General features: G+C 31.5%; 1 pseudogene; it reads left to right on the top strand.

Annotated features, from left to right (window-relative positions):
* The first annotated feature begins 4246 nt into the window (after positions 1-4246).
* LOC129308602 (uncharacterized) lies at positions 4247-12488 on the top strand (annotated as a pseudogene).
* The last annotated feature ends 1177 nt before the right edge of the window (positions 12489-13665 follow it).

Here is a 13665-nt window from a genome sequence, read left to right as displayed (position 1 = left end):
TTTCTATGTTGTCCAGTGTCCTCATTATTGTTTTTGGGGATCTCTTTTGTTTTCCTCACTATTTATATTTGTCATGTTAATGTTATAATTGTTTGAGGTTTCAAGAATTAAGATTTCAAACCAGTCCAGATCATTTTTTGTTCACTTTAGTTAGAGGCATCTGGTGTTTTAAATTATTTCTTAATTAGTATGATATTCTTTTTTGGAAACAAGCCCAATTTGTTGACAAAAAAGGCCCAATGTGTTGACAAAAAGGCCCAATAACCGAAATAAATAACCGAACCAAACTATTAAAATTCAGTTCGATTTTAGTTCGGTTTTTTCAAAACTTCAATTCGGTTCAGTTCAAAAAAATGTTAAATTTCAGTTTGTCGGTTTTCTTTAATCACAACCAAACCGAACCAAATTAATCGATGCTCTCCCCTAATATCATCTTGCAAAATAGGCTTTTCAACTTTTTTTTATAAGTATATTATAATCATTGAAATCCTGAGACATAAATTCACTAGAATTTTCTATAAAAAAAAAAATGTTTGAATCACAATCTCTATAACTTGTGCGCTTAATATAAAGTTTTATTCAAACAATATCTTGCAATTTTCAGGTTGCAAATTTGTACTAATCACATGTGTAACCATATTATATATAGATGCATCTATCAAATTTATTGGATACTTATTGTATGATTCACATCTTACCTTAATGGGCTCATGCATGTGAACTTCGCATATTTTCAAAATTGTAGAGATTCATTTCAAATCATGACTAGTTATATTCTCATAATCAACTCTTTGAAAATAAGCAAGGCATGCTAATTATCTAACTATATGATATATATGTTGGCTATTATGGTGAAGAATCTTTTGGTCCTTCAATATATATTCTCAATAATTATTTACATCATATAAATGATTTAAAATAATCAAACAAGTTATGCCAACAATATATCTGTTAAGATCAATAAACTTTTAATTTATTGTAACATTTTTCTCTTAACCAACAGTAAAATTTTCATTTTTTTGGATCTATAATTGATTTACAATCTTAATATGATATCAATATAGAATATATGTTGTGCTTTAAAACTAAATATATAAATATATAATGAATTTATTCCAACAATATCCCCTCAAGTGTGTGAGTCAATAAAACATATTTATATTATTTTAGTCATTCTCAAATTTCAAAGATAGTTACAAGCATATAATAGTCAAATAATATGTCATTCACTTAAGTTCTTTTCAATTCACATTTGATCATGGATTTCAATCAATTGAGAGACCATTCTCAAACCCCCTGACTAAGCAAAGCTCTAATATGTATAGATGCATGCATGCATGCATTATGAGGTCATGTTTTTTTAGTATTAACCATTTTTCTCATAGAAAAATATCTCTATTAGTTTTTCAAGAACTACTATGTATTGATTGCTAACATACATAAATTCACAGAGAAGTATATATGCTCATTACTCATTAATAACATATTCAAATTAATTTACCTTTTTATATGCAAATTCAAAGTATGAATATATTTCAAAGCATGAACATGGAATATTTCAATTTTTTTGTCACATATTTTCTCAAAAATTCCCTTATTAAAAATTAATTAATATTCCTTATATATATATATATATATATTATATAACATGCCAAAACTTATTTTTGAATTAATGAAGAAAACCAAGGGAACCTAAAAACTTCACAAAGACTAAAATATGATTATAAATATAAATATACAATTAATTCATAACGTGTAGGGGTTAAAGTAAAATGAAGATATGTTAAGAAAAATATGAAAATAAATTCATTATTTTTGACAGTAAGATCAAACATATCATAAACATGATAACATGGAATAATTCAAATCATTCCAACTATTTAAACATTCATGAATTTAACTTGTAATACACATATATAGTTTGAAAATATCACAAGTGATTTTGTCCATCAATATCAACCATCAACTACTCATACTAAAATTTCTCATTCTCCCAATTCAAATGTGATGCAAATATATATTTTTCTCAAATATCACATATTTTATTTATTTTAATTGCAATAATATTACATACAACAAGTTTAATTGCAATAATATGTATACCATCATGATAAATGTTTAAATTCATACAATCAATATTTAATTTCTATATTTTTCATTTTTGAAATAAATTGACCCAAAATATTAATATTAGAATATGACCAATAATTGTGGTTTTTTTTAGTCTATTTGATTTTAACCATCTCTTGGTATTTTCTTCAAGATCTCAATTCATTTTGACTCCATAACTATTTTGGAATTTACTTTTAACAAATTGATATTCATCTGCTTGAATGGCTTCTAGTTATATTGTCCCCTTTGCTCATGATATTAGTAACCATGGAAAAATATCATTTTATTTTAATATACATGGCCTTTTAATTCTCAATTTGGGTATGGATCACATGTGATGTGATCATAGCAAAATAAAATATAATAATTAGTCTTCAGGACTATTTTTTTTTTAGTGACTTAATTTTTTACAAGCTATTAGTCTTTAGAACTATAGTAGAAATATCCTTTTTTTTTTTTGTGTGCCATGAAATGATTGAGTCATTAGCCTTCAGGGTTATAATATTTATAGCAACAATTTTTTTAATAGTATTTATTGAAACCACAAAGTGATCTTTTACAAAAAATCATTATCAAAGGTGAGATAGTTTTTGGTCATCTAATCATAAGATCAAGAGTATTATGTTGCTGGTAATTCAATAATATGAACTTAAAATATCAATAGATATAAAACCGATTATCACATACATATACAGACAAAACTTGAACTTTTAAATCAAAAATAAAAAAAATATAAGAATGGCATAAAGTAAAAATAAAATAAGGTAAATTCTTATACCTCAACATAAATCTTAATTAATCATGAATAAGTAAAATTCATACCTTTTTCAAGATTACAAGGTCACATCATTTCTTCTAAATAAATTTGCAAAATTTTACTACTCAATTTGGACCAACCATCTTTATGCCATGAACAAAAATCAATAAATATCAATAAAAAATTCTTTGAATTTATGTCACATTATAAAAATAAAAAAGATAAGAAATTGATATGGAAAAATGAAAAACAAAAGAGAAAATTGAAGAGTAAAGGAACAGTAATATTCATTAATTTTGGTAACTCAAATGTTTGGTACATAACCTCTATTTATAGGCTCCAACTCTATCTAAGAGTTACAATAGATATAAATTACAAGATCAATTCACATAAATATATAACATGTAACTCTTAAGTTTATGAGTAATAAACATGAGAAAAACTCATGGGAGACTTTATGAACGTCTATATAATATAATATTTATAACATAAAAATTTTCCTAAATTTTGAGACATCTGTACACAATCTCCTCAGCTTTAAAAATTTCAAATTAATCTTCACAACTTTTTATTTTTTTAACCATAGATCCACTCAATTTATTTCTTAATTATCTTACCAACAAAAATCACCATGTTATACTTAAGAAAAAGACACTTAGCAACTTATGTATATTCTCTGTAAGGTAACAATAGTTTTACAAATAATTTATTCATTTTTCTTGTTATTATTAACCTATATTAGATATCACATAAGTTGTCATGTGTTTTTTTAAATATGACATGTCAACTCTTATTAATAAGATAACTAAAAAATTATAATAAGAGAGTTTTTGATAAATAAAAATAAAAATTTAGGGATGTTAATATTAAACAGGTTGCCTCAAAATTCAAGAATTTTTTATTTTTGGTCATATTTTAGTCTCATAAAAATAATATCATTGACACCTGGTGGGCATGCGCGCGCGTACATATGTAATCCCTTCGGTCCCATTTATAAGTTCCATTCTAAAAGATCCATTGGTCCCATTTATAAATCATAGTGCGTCTTTTTAAGTAATATTTGAAAGGTATTTTTAAAATTACCCTTCACGGTAGAGAAAAAGTAATATGATATTACTGTTTAGATTTGTTATATAGGGTATATTTAAAATTTTACTTATTTTTATTCTTTATACTTTTATTGTATTAATATTGATGAGGTTAATAAAAATAATTTATAAATAAAACGGAAGGGATTGTATCAAAAGGCCTAGACATGTTAGGAGTCATCAAATTTCAATTTTTTTATTTTTGGATATAAAATAAAATAATAGAATAAATAATAAATTCATTAGACTTGCAGTCGTACAGGATCGTGTTGCCAATCAAAACAGTCCAGATGTCAGGGATGTCTGGTAGATTTGTCGTGGCCCTGAAGTTTGAAGGATCTTTACCCGAAAATCAGTGTTCTAAGTGCTCCATTTTGTCTTGGATTCTCCGACTGCGTCTGGTGATTCCAGAGGCAGAGATGTGGGAGTTTTACCTGATATCGCTTCCTCTGACACTTTGCTTGGTGCTATTCACCCTCAGGTATTTCTCCAGTCCACACGTTCCTCGTCATGTGCTTTTCATCGTTGGATACGCCTGGTTCTGCCCCCTCTCCATTATCATCCTCGTGCCTGCTGACATCTGGGAGGTGCGATTTCTTCTCCCCTTTAACTTAATTCTCTTCGGTTTATTGCTTTTATTTTCTTTATCCTTCAATTTGAGGCTTCAAATCATACGCTTGATTTAATTCTTGGATTTGAGCCGTAATGATTTTTTTTAAAAAAATTATGCATACAGACGATCACTTCTCACCATGAGAATGGAAGTATTTCTTTCTTTTGGAGCTGGTCATATTGGAGTGCGTTTTTGCTCACTTGATATGCTTACTTTTTTATAATTATACGTTTGCATCACTATAACTTCCTCACGAGGACAGTAAAATAAATTGTAAAGCTGCAAAAGGATAAATTCCAGATCAACGTGTTCGTTAATGGTTCAACAGTTTTGGCTCGTTTGGTTTGTTTGTTGTCATGGTTGACAGTACCGGATTGAACGGCTGGATGAAGAACCAGTGAACTGACCTCCTTACTAATAACCCTTTCTTATATGACAAACCACCACTGATTAAAACTTATCAAAATTGGTCGAGTTTAAACAGGACGGTTTTTGACTCGAATAGTCAAATGCTGACTTTCAACACCACACAATGGCACAAAGCGTTCTTGCCTGTTCTCATTAGCCCACGTTGAAACACAGTCAATTCAACTCTATTGGAATAAGTACTGCCGAGCATGTTATAGTATACTGTAGGCTATATTGCTGTTTGTTACACATATTTGCATAATTGAGGTGATCTTCTGTATGTGTCATCATGGTAATTTGACTAATTTCCTTGTTACTTGCGTTCTTATATATTTCTCTGACATACTTGGTGTGATTGTTGCATGGAGATACTTTTAATTGATGCTAACGGATTGCAGATGGCCAGATGCATTTCCTCATCTATTTAAATGTTATCCTTAGGAGGTTTGTGGTGCCCCTTATTCAGGGTTTTGAAGATGCTGGTGACTTTACTGTATCAGAAAGATTGAAGACTAGTTTGCATGTCAACTTGGTCTTCTATCTACTTCTTGTTGCTGTTGGCCTTGTTGGACTTGTTTTTCTCATTATGATGCACAAGACCTGGTGTGTATTCATTCCTTGAACCTTCATTTGTTTGCGTGCAGATTTTATTTGGTTGTTTGTTTGTTGTTGCAATAGTAGCTCTAAGTTATTGCTGTCTGTAATTTTTAAATCGTTTCTGGGTAAAGCTTTTGATCTTCATTTGAAGAGCATCATGATTTCGTCATAGTTGCCAGCAGCATGCTTGGTTTTGACTAATGTTAGATAGCATCTGAACTTATGCGTACATAAAACTATGTTATTTTTTGTGCTTGTGGATGATGAGGTTTTTGCACGCCTCTTTTTTAGAGGTCTCCACTGTAAATCTTGTTGTGCTGTGCATTTGCAAAATTATATGCAATCTAAGATACCAACTTGCCTTTGTGCAGGGTTTTAATAATAAGCTTAATTAACACTGGTTAAAGCTAGTTGATGAAATATAAGAATTGATGTATTTTGAAGAAACATCCTATAAGAAGAAACCTAGGCTAGTAGCTTACTATCATTGTATTTTGCTTTAACTTGTAAGAAACCTACCTAGCAAGAAGTAAGTTACTTTTGTGTTATTTTAATACTTTTGTAAAGAGGAAAATCTGAACATTAACTTTATCTGGCCAAGTTATTAAGGTTTCCTTAGTAGTTAGGAAAGTTTAGTTTAAATAGATTAGGCTTTGTTCTTGTAATGGAGACTTGATGAATGAATGAATGAATGAATTTGATTCTATATGCAGATAGCTTCCCCCTCTATTTCTTTCTCTGTCTCTCTCCCTCCTTTCCTTTCTGTCTGCATCTAATTAGTCTCCATATGCCTAGGCTTACCCTTTTTTATATGTTTATTTACAGGAGCGGCAAATCTTATGGGATTTGCCATGACTTGCTCTAATACTTTTGGACTTGTTACTGATACATTTCTTCGTGGCTTTGGTTTAAGTGAAATTCCTAAAAGCATATGAAGAAACGCTGACTGGACCACTCGCCAGAAAAGTTCTTTCCCATAAAATTGGGAAAATAATTGTCAAAGTTGATGATGCTCGCCATGAACTTTCAAATGCTATTGTTGTAAGTAGTACATGCATTTGAGAACTAATTATATGCTAAACGTTAGTTGTCTGGGAATCAATGTTCATAGGTAATGGAAAATAAATTTTATTTATTTAGTAATGGTAAGTCTACAAGGGAAATATGTGCTAGAAAATTTTAGATTTCTGGTAGGGAGACTCTATTTTAGATTATTTTTTTCCATCTCTATGAAAGTGTTACTTTCAGAGATTTTTTGGCTATTTTGATGAACTCTTTGGAACTACTATGGGCCATTTGATAATTAGTATAGTGCTAAGTACGGAAAGGGAAAGTGAATGAAAATGGATTGCATGTGTGTTACTTGTTTATGTTGCAGGGGAGAATCTTGTTACTCTTTTCGATGTATATGTACCTAACGAAAATATCTCAAGAGAGCCTTATGGTTTAATTTTATAGGTTGCCCAAGCTACGTCCAATCAGATGTCCAAGCGTGATCCTCTGAGACCTTATATGGATGTTATTGATAATTTCTTAACTCAAATAGTAAAAAAACTTGATTTTATTTATGAAACCAGATTTTCTTTGTAATGATTTAGGTATAAATTTCAATTTTCCAGTTTAGGAAATGCCCATCCTTCAAACCACAGGGTGACAGATTGGCAGAAAATGATATGGATTGTGATACTGATGAAAAGTCAATGGCAACCCCTAAGGCGTCGTCTTAGGTTAGCCCAAGAGGGTTACTACAGGTATAAAAGGTAAGTAAATAGTCAGTTAGTCTTTTAAGGGTTGTTTTTATTCACTTAATATAAATTTATCATCATCCTAAATTCTTTATGGCATTTTCAAATGGTTATATTCTTCTTATGAGGATAGATGCTTAATGAAGCAATGTGTATTTTCTTCTTCATGTTATGATAAGTGGCTTTGTCAAATTGTTGAAAGACTTAACATTTTTTTATCATGGTGTAAACCTAGGATTTTATTTAATTAGTTATTTTCTTCTTAAAGATCATTTTTATCTTCTATGTCAGACAATGACTTTTACAACCCTGGTAATAATTCTACTCTGGCTCATAAATTTCAGCCTCACTTCCTTGCTTCTATTAATAATAACCACCGTCCCTAAAATGTTATTGAATGAGGTAATAGATCTGTTCTTGCCTACTGATCATTGAAGAGGTCAATTTGTTGTAAGAAATTATGTCCTGTTACTAGAATATTTCGATGCTGACATCATCCATAAAACCTATGTTGAATTAGTAAACGAAGTTCTTGTCATTGATTGGGTCCCAAACCACTGCAATCTTCTAGCGACCAGATTAATGTGGAAGTCTGGTTATTAGTTGTAAGGCTTTGTATGTGTCTTGTCCCTACAAGTTTGGCCGCTTGGAATTTCTTTTTAGCCATGACTAAAGTTTATTTGCAGTGAGTACTCGGCTTATGTTGTACGGGAAGCTCTTGAATTGGAGGATACAATAAAGAATTATGGACACCACAGCTTAACTGGATGGTATGCATCTAATGATGATTTGTTCCTCCTTTCTTTTCAGTCTTGTTTTTGGGGCCCAACATCAATGTTGTATAGTACAGGGAACTATGAGCATAGGAAAACTTAAACCAATTAAAATTTTCACTTTCTAAACATAGCGCCCATAGCATTTCATTTGGTACTTCCATTTTTTTTTTTTTTTACCGACTTTGAAAATTCACAATTAGTTCTAGAAAAATCATATCAGGTGATTCAAGTTTCCAATTAAAGCTCTTTGAAGTTCTCTATAGGGGAAAAATGCTCACTGGTTTGGAAAGTAAAGAGTTCGTCCAGAATAATTTTTGGGAATGAATTTCCAGATTTGATGTTCAATTTATTTCCTCTTGGTTTACTTAATTCCTTAGCAATCTGAGACCTTAATTTACATTCTTATATTATTTATGATTATGCTAAAGTCTCACGTAGTTTTTACCATGGCCTTTGGTCCCTTCTTAACATGTTACAACTCAAATTCTTGTCTTAAGTAACTGATTTTTAGCTTGGGAGAAATACTGGATGTTACATTGTTCCATCTTACATTGACATTTTATTCTATACTTTCAGGAGATATATTTCAAGCATTAGACCTGCTCGGCCTGACAAGTTGGGGTCCTTCTTTGATTCTTTAGGTAATAGGCAGATTACTGATCCATTTGTTCTGCTGCATCAGGAATAATATGTAGAAGTTACTGTTTTAGAGTTCTGACATTTCTTCACTTGTATCAAGTAATTTCCCCCAAGGCCCCACACACATCCACGTTATACCCATTCTAATTTCTACATAATGAGGTGTTGGGACTAAGATAATGTGATTCATGTTTGTGTGATAGTTGGAAGTGGGATTGGTTAGTAAATAACTGAAGTGATTAGATGGTTTTAGGTAATTGGAGAGTAACTGCCTGACTTAGCTTTCTACTCTTCTAACATACAAAATAAGAGTGAACTTGTACTTGGAGGTTTTTGTTGAATTCAGGATTTCTGTATTTTTCCTATTCTCTTCTCTGAGCAACTTGTACCATTCTGGTATATAGAGAGCTAAGTTAGGTAGTTACTCTCTAAACTCTCCCAAAGCATGTGACCACTTGGTATATTTACTAATCCCATTTCCAGCTACCATACTAACTAACATGTATCATAATGCTCCATTTTCTTCCTGTTTGTTGGTTCCTATGGGAATGACTTCTGAAAAGTAATCATGTATTATATATTTTTTATTTTGTCTCATGATTGAATTCCTACATGCTTATGCTCTTAATGTCTCTAAAAGTGTTCTTAATATCATCTTTCTTTTGTTGACATTTTATTGTGTTAAATAATGTATTATTTCATCATGCAAGGTTTAGTTTATCCAATGTCTCTTTTGTCTAATGAATAATCAAATATGAAATAATTTAATCAAGAAGCATTTTGGGTTGGGGAATTAAGTGTAGTTCTTTGCAGAATATTTCTGGCGATGCATTTTAAGAACTCACGTAGAGAAAGGGTTGGCTGCTTCACTTGGTCTCCTGTAGAGAAAGGGTTGGCTGCTTCACTTGGTCTCCTGTCTGTTGCAATTCTTTTAGCCGAGGCAACTCTTCTGCCTTGTGTTGATCTATCTCTTTTCTCATTTCTTATCAAATCCGTGGGAACACAGGAGGTGCTTGTGCAGGTGAACCTAACTTTCTTTGACTCATGGTGTTCTTGGTAAGAGTGAAAATAGGCAAGTGGAGATGACAATCCTTTACACATAATTTAACTTATCAATATGCCATTTTCTTGCTTCCCATTTTCTCTCCTACCAAGCACAACTGTGGTGTTTTAAATGTGGTTATGAAGGTGCTTTGATTTAGATATTTTTATGTGTGTATGTATGTGTATTTAATATATTATATCTAATATACATTATCATTAGAATTATATGCGTTTTATTTGCGTATCAGTGAATTGCATATGTGCATTTCTTCTAGTTTTGGTGGTTGGTTCTCCCATGTATCTTCAACAGTAGAAATTTCATCCTATTGTTGACATTAATTCAATCAAAGTGCTCTTAAGGTTTCACATAATGCATCTTTGATTGGATGAAATGGTTTGGTTTAACTATAATCAGAGCAAATGCAAGTTGCTTTTTGAATCTCGCCTCAATGTTTGCCCTCACCATACAGGTAGAATTTTTAAAGTTTTTTTTTTTGAACGACATAGAATTTTTTAATTTCATTTCACCATCTTGTCAAATATAAATCCTGTTGTGATTGATGAATCATTGAGGTTATTAGTATCAGATATTTAACTAGGGAGCTTGTTGCACTTTTCTGAACTATACCCTGCAGCCAGTGGGTGAAGCTGTTTTAAAGTATTGATTATATCTTTGAAGTATTGCATGTACTAACATATCTTATATTTCCTCCCTGGGCGTTTTCGTTTGTTCCTCTTACGTATATGTGCATCTGCACATACTACTCCTTATTCAGAATTGGAACGTTGATGTTCTACTCGTTGACACCCAGACAGACCAGCTCAGTTAGCTTGCTTACGATATGCTTGTAAGTTTCTCTTTCTGCTTTTTGAATCACTAATGCTATCTTGAGAATAATATATATGTTTTATCTTCACTTGCTCTCAGGATGGTTGCTCGGTATGCTCCCCCTGTTTCATATAACTTCCTCAATCTCATTTCCCTTGGTTCTGATAAAACAACTGTGTTTGAACAGGTATTTTTTATCTGGTTCACATCTGCATAAGTTATTTGTCTCTCCTGATTCAGTGAAGTGGCTATAATTCCCTGTAATTTTTAGATCTTTTTCTCATCTCGGTTGACTATATGATCAATTCACTTCCTTAATAGATTGCTATTTGCGCAGCATGACGTAAGAAACAAAGAAGCACATTACTCAACTCTGGTTCACTGTGTTCTTTATAAATTTATGTTTATTGTGTACTTAGGCAGGAGATAGTTCATTATTTTATAATCAAGGTTTTACTGTCTTGGTTTTAATTGTATTTCATTAGTTATACCTGGTTGCTCAACTGAGAATACAATTGTTAACTATCTGAAGTATTTCATCAGCACGTTTATAAATTTGTTGCTTCATGAGATTTGTGATTGCAGCGAATGCGGAATATCAACAATGCTGTGCCTGTCTTTGGGGATAAGTTTAACAAAATCTATCCGCTTATAATGGTTATATACAACCTTTTGGTTGCGAGCAACTTCTTCAATCGAGTATTTGATTTTCTAGGGAGCTGAAGATGTGGATGGTTTTAATCCCACAGGATTACTTATCTTACAAAAAGGTATTCAAGCCAACACCTTTCAAGCTTGCTAGCTTGGGCTTATGTTATTATCTTGTCCGAATTTCATCATATATGAATCAATAAACGTTCTAGTAATTTGGGGTATTGATTTGTGCTTGATATTATTGAATTTTAATATTTTTAGAGAGGTTCCTGCTTGAACATGGGTCCCAAGTCGGTGAGCAAGATGTTCCATTGACAAGGAATTTCAATGGCGCAGATATTGAATCTGGCAAGAGTCTCATGGTATGTAGAGTTTTCACATTTTTAATCTGCTTTGTGCCATGTCTTGTGTAGAGCTTAGTTCACTCAATAATTGTACATTGTTCAGGAGAGGAGTGGTGCGGACATGAGGCTAGCTTCCTATATACTCGAGGAAATGAGCGGAAATCCATCTAGAACTAGGAAGGATGAGACAAGAGAATATAGTTTGAGCAAGGAAGCCATCAGCAACAAGTATGCTGCTGTAAGAGAGAAGAGTGGACAAGCATTCAGATTAAAGGCCAGAAGACAACAATATAGCCTCCGCCACAGTTCCGTTACTTGATGCAGACAATACTGACTCCGGTAATACCTCTGGTGTGTTATCTTCAGGTTTGACTTCAACAAGGCAAACTGTGAAATCAGGCTTTCGTAGTTTTAAGGTTAACATCACGAATACATGAAGATAACATTTCTTGTGTTTCCTCATACGAGAGTCCCTGATGATATATTTCAAAGACGTAATCCGCCTTATCTTGGCCAATTTACTAAAGTGATGATTGATATGGAGACCATTATTACAGTAATGGGAATTGTCTGATGTGTTGTGCCTAGCAAATCTTCAGTAGCTTATTTCTGGAACCAAATGCAGCCTAAAGATGGAAAGATGGTCCTCCATGAATCAGTCTATACAAATTGTAAATTAGGCATAGGAAAAAGATTCTTAGATTGTAAGTTTTGCCTGCCTAGAATTCTTATTTTCCATTACATTGATGATGCTTCTAGTTCTAGCATAACCTTCTCTAGGAGTACATTTACTTGTTTCCTTCTGGCAAGTCTCTTGCTTTTCTCACGAAAATATGCACGATTATATTTTTTGGATTTTATGTAATTGTATAATTGGAGAGAGATACATTAGTAGGCTATTGTTATTTTCTTTTAGCCACTTGAGTGAAAGCAAGCACGAATATGTGACATGAGGAAGTAATCTCTTTTAAGTTAGGTGGAGAGCCATCTCTTTAAGGGAAACAAGGATTGTTGAATTATTGATTTTTTTTTTTTTGGGAGTTAGACAGTAGATAGTGCCAACCTGAGATTAGATGCGTGAATGCGTGATTAAATCCACAATATCCCACATATAAGAGAACTTACATGTTATTAGGCCATCATCTTAATAATGCATTTGCTTTATCCAAATTGTAATGAGAGTAGAGTGGGCTGTAATTTGGGAGGATAACAACGGAGAGGAAAATGCTACATTGGCAAATAGGGTTCTATCAGTAAATATTAATCTGTCAAATACAGGGAGAATGGGGGAAATGAGAGAAATTAAAATTTGTAATGTGTCATTTTTCCCTTTTTGGTCAGTTACGGGCAACTTGTAGATAATTTTTGGGGATTTATAGTTTAAAGCCCACTGTATAAAGAATGATTTTTTGAAAAAAGAAAAGTTATTCCCGTACACAAAATTCAAGGATCTCGAATTCAAAAATTTGTATGTATCAAAAGGGTAATAAACCGCTCAAACATGGGCAGGCAAAATGGTTACTGTGCTTGAGAAGTGGGGTAATCTTCACCATGCATTTTATTTAATGGCTGAACAGAGAACGATGCATGAAAAAGCTTTACGCATGCAAAGCATTCAATCATGTTATATCTATTGTAATTTAAAAAATAGAAGTCTTTAATAAATTTATTCGTTGATCTTGATAGTCCATATTTAATTTTAATGCTCCAAATTTAATATTAAAGTTTTAATAATTTTTAAATTGACTATTGAAATTTTCTCTAAATGGTTTATATTTAAAATTTAAAATTTGTTTTTTTTCTTAGTTAGGATATTATTATCATTTTTAATGTTGCATCTATTAAAATAAAAATGTATAAAAATCACAAAAAATTAATATTAAATTTGAACTGTCTAGAGCAAGTTTGAATAGTCAATTTATAAAAAGTTAAAAAAATTTTAATATTAAATTGAATTATCCAATTAAATCTATACTCTCCATATTGATAATAAACATATTTATAAATTGTTTATAATTTATATAATTTTTATAAGTAATAAAAGTTCTTTTGATAACTA

This window comes from Prosopis cineraria, unplaced genomic scaffold (assembly GCF_029017545.1).
Source record: "Prosopis cineraria cultivar Desert tree isolate PC_DT_omini unplaced genomic scaffold, ASM2901754v1 PC4, whole genome shotgun sequence".
In the NCBI taxonomy this organism is placed as follows: Eukaryota; Viridiplantae; Streptophyta; class Magnoliopsida; order Fabales; family Fabaceae; genus Prosopis; species Prosopis cineraria.
Note: the sequence above shows the minus strand (reverse complement) of the source record. Positions and strands in the feature narration are given on the sequence as shown.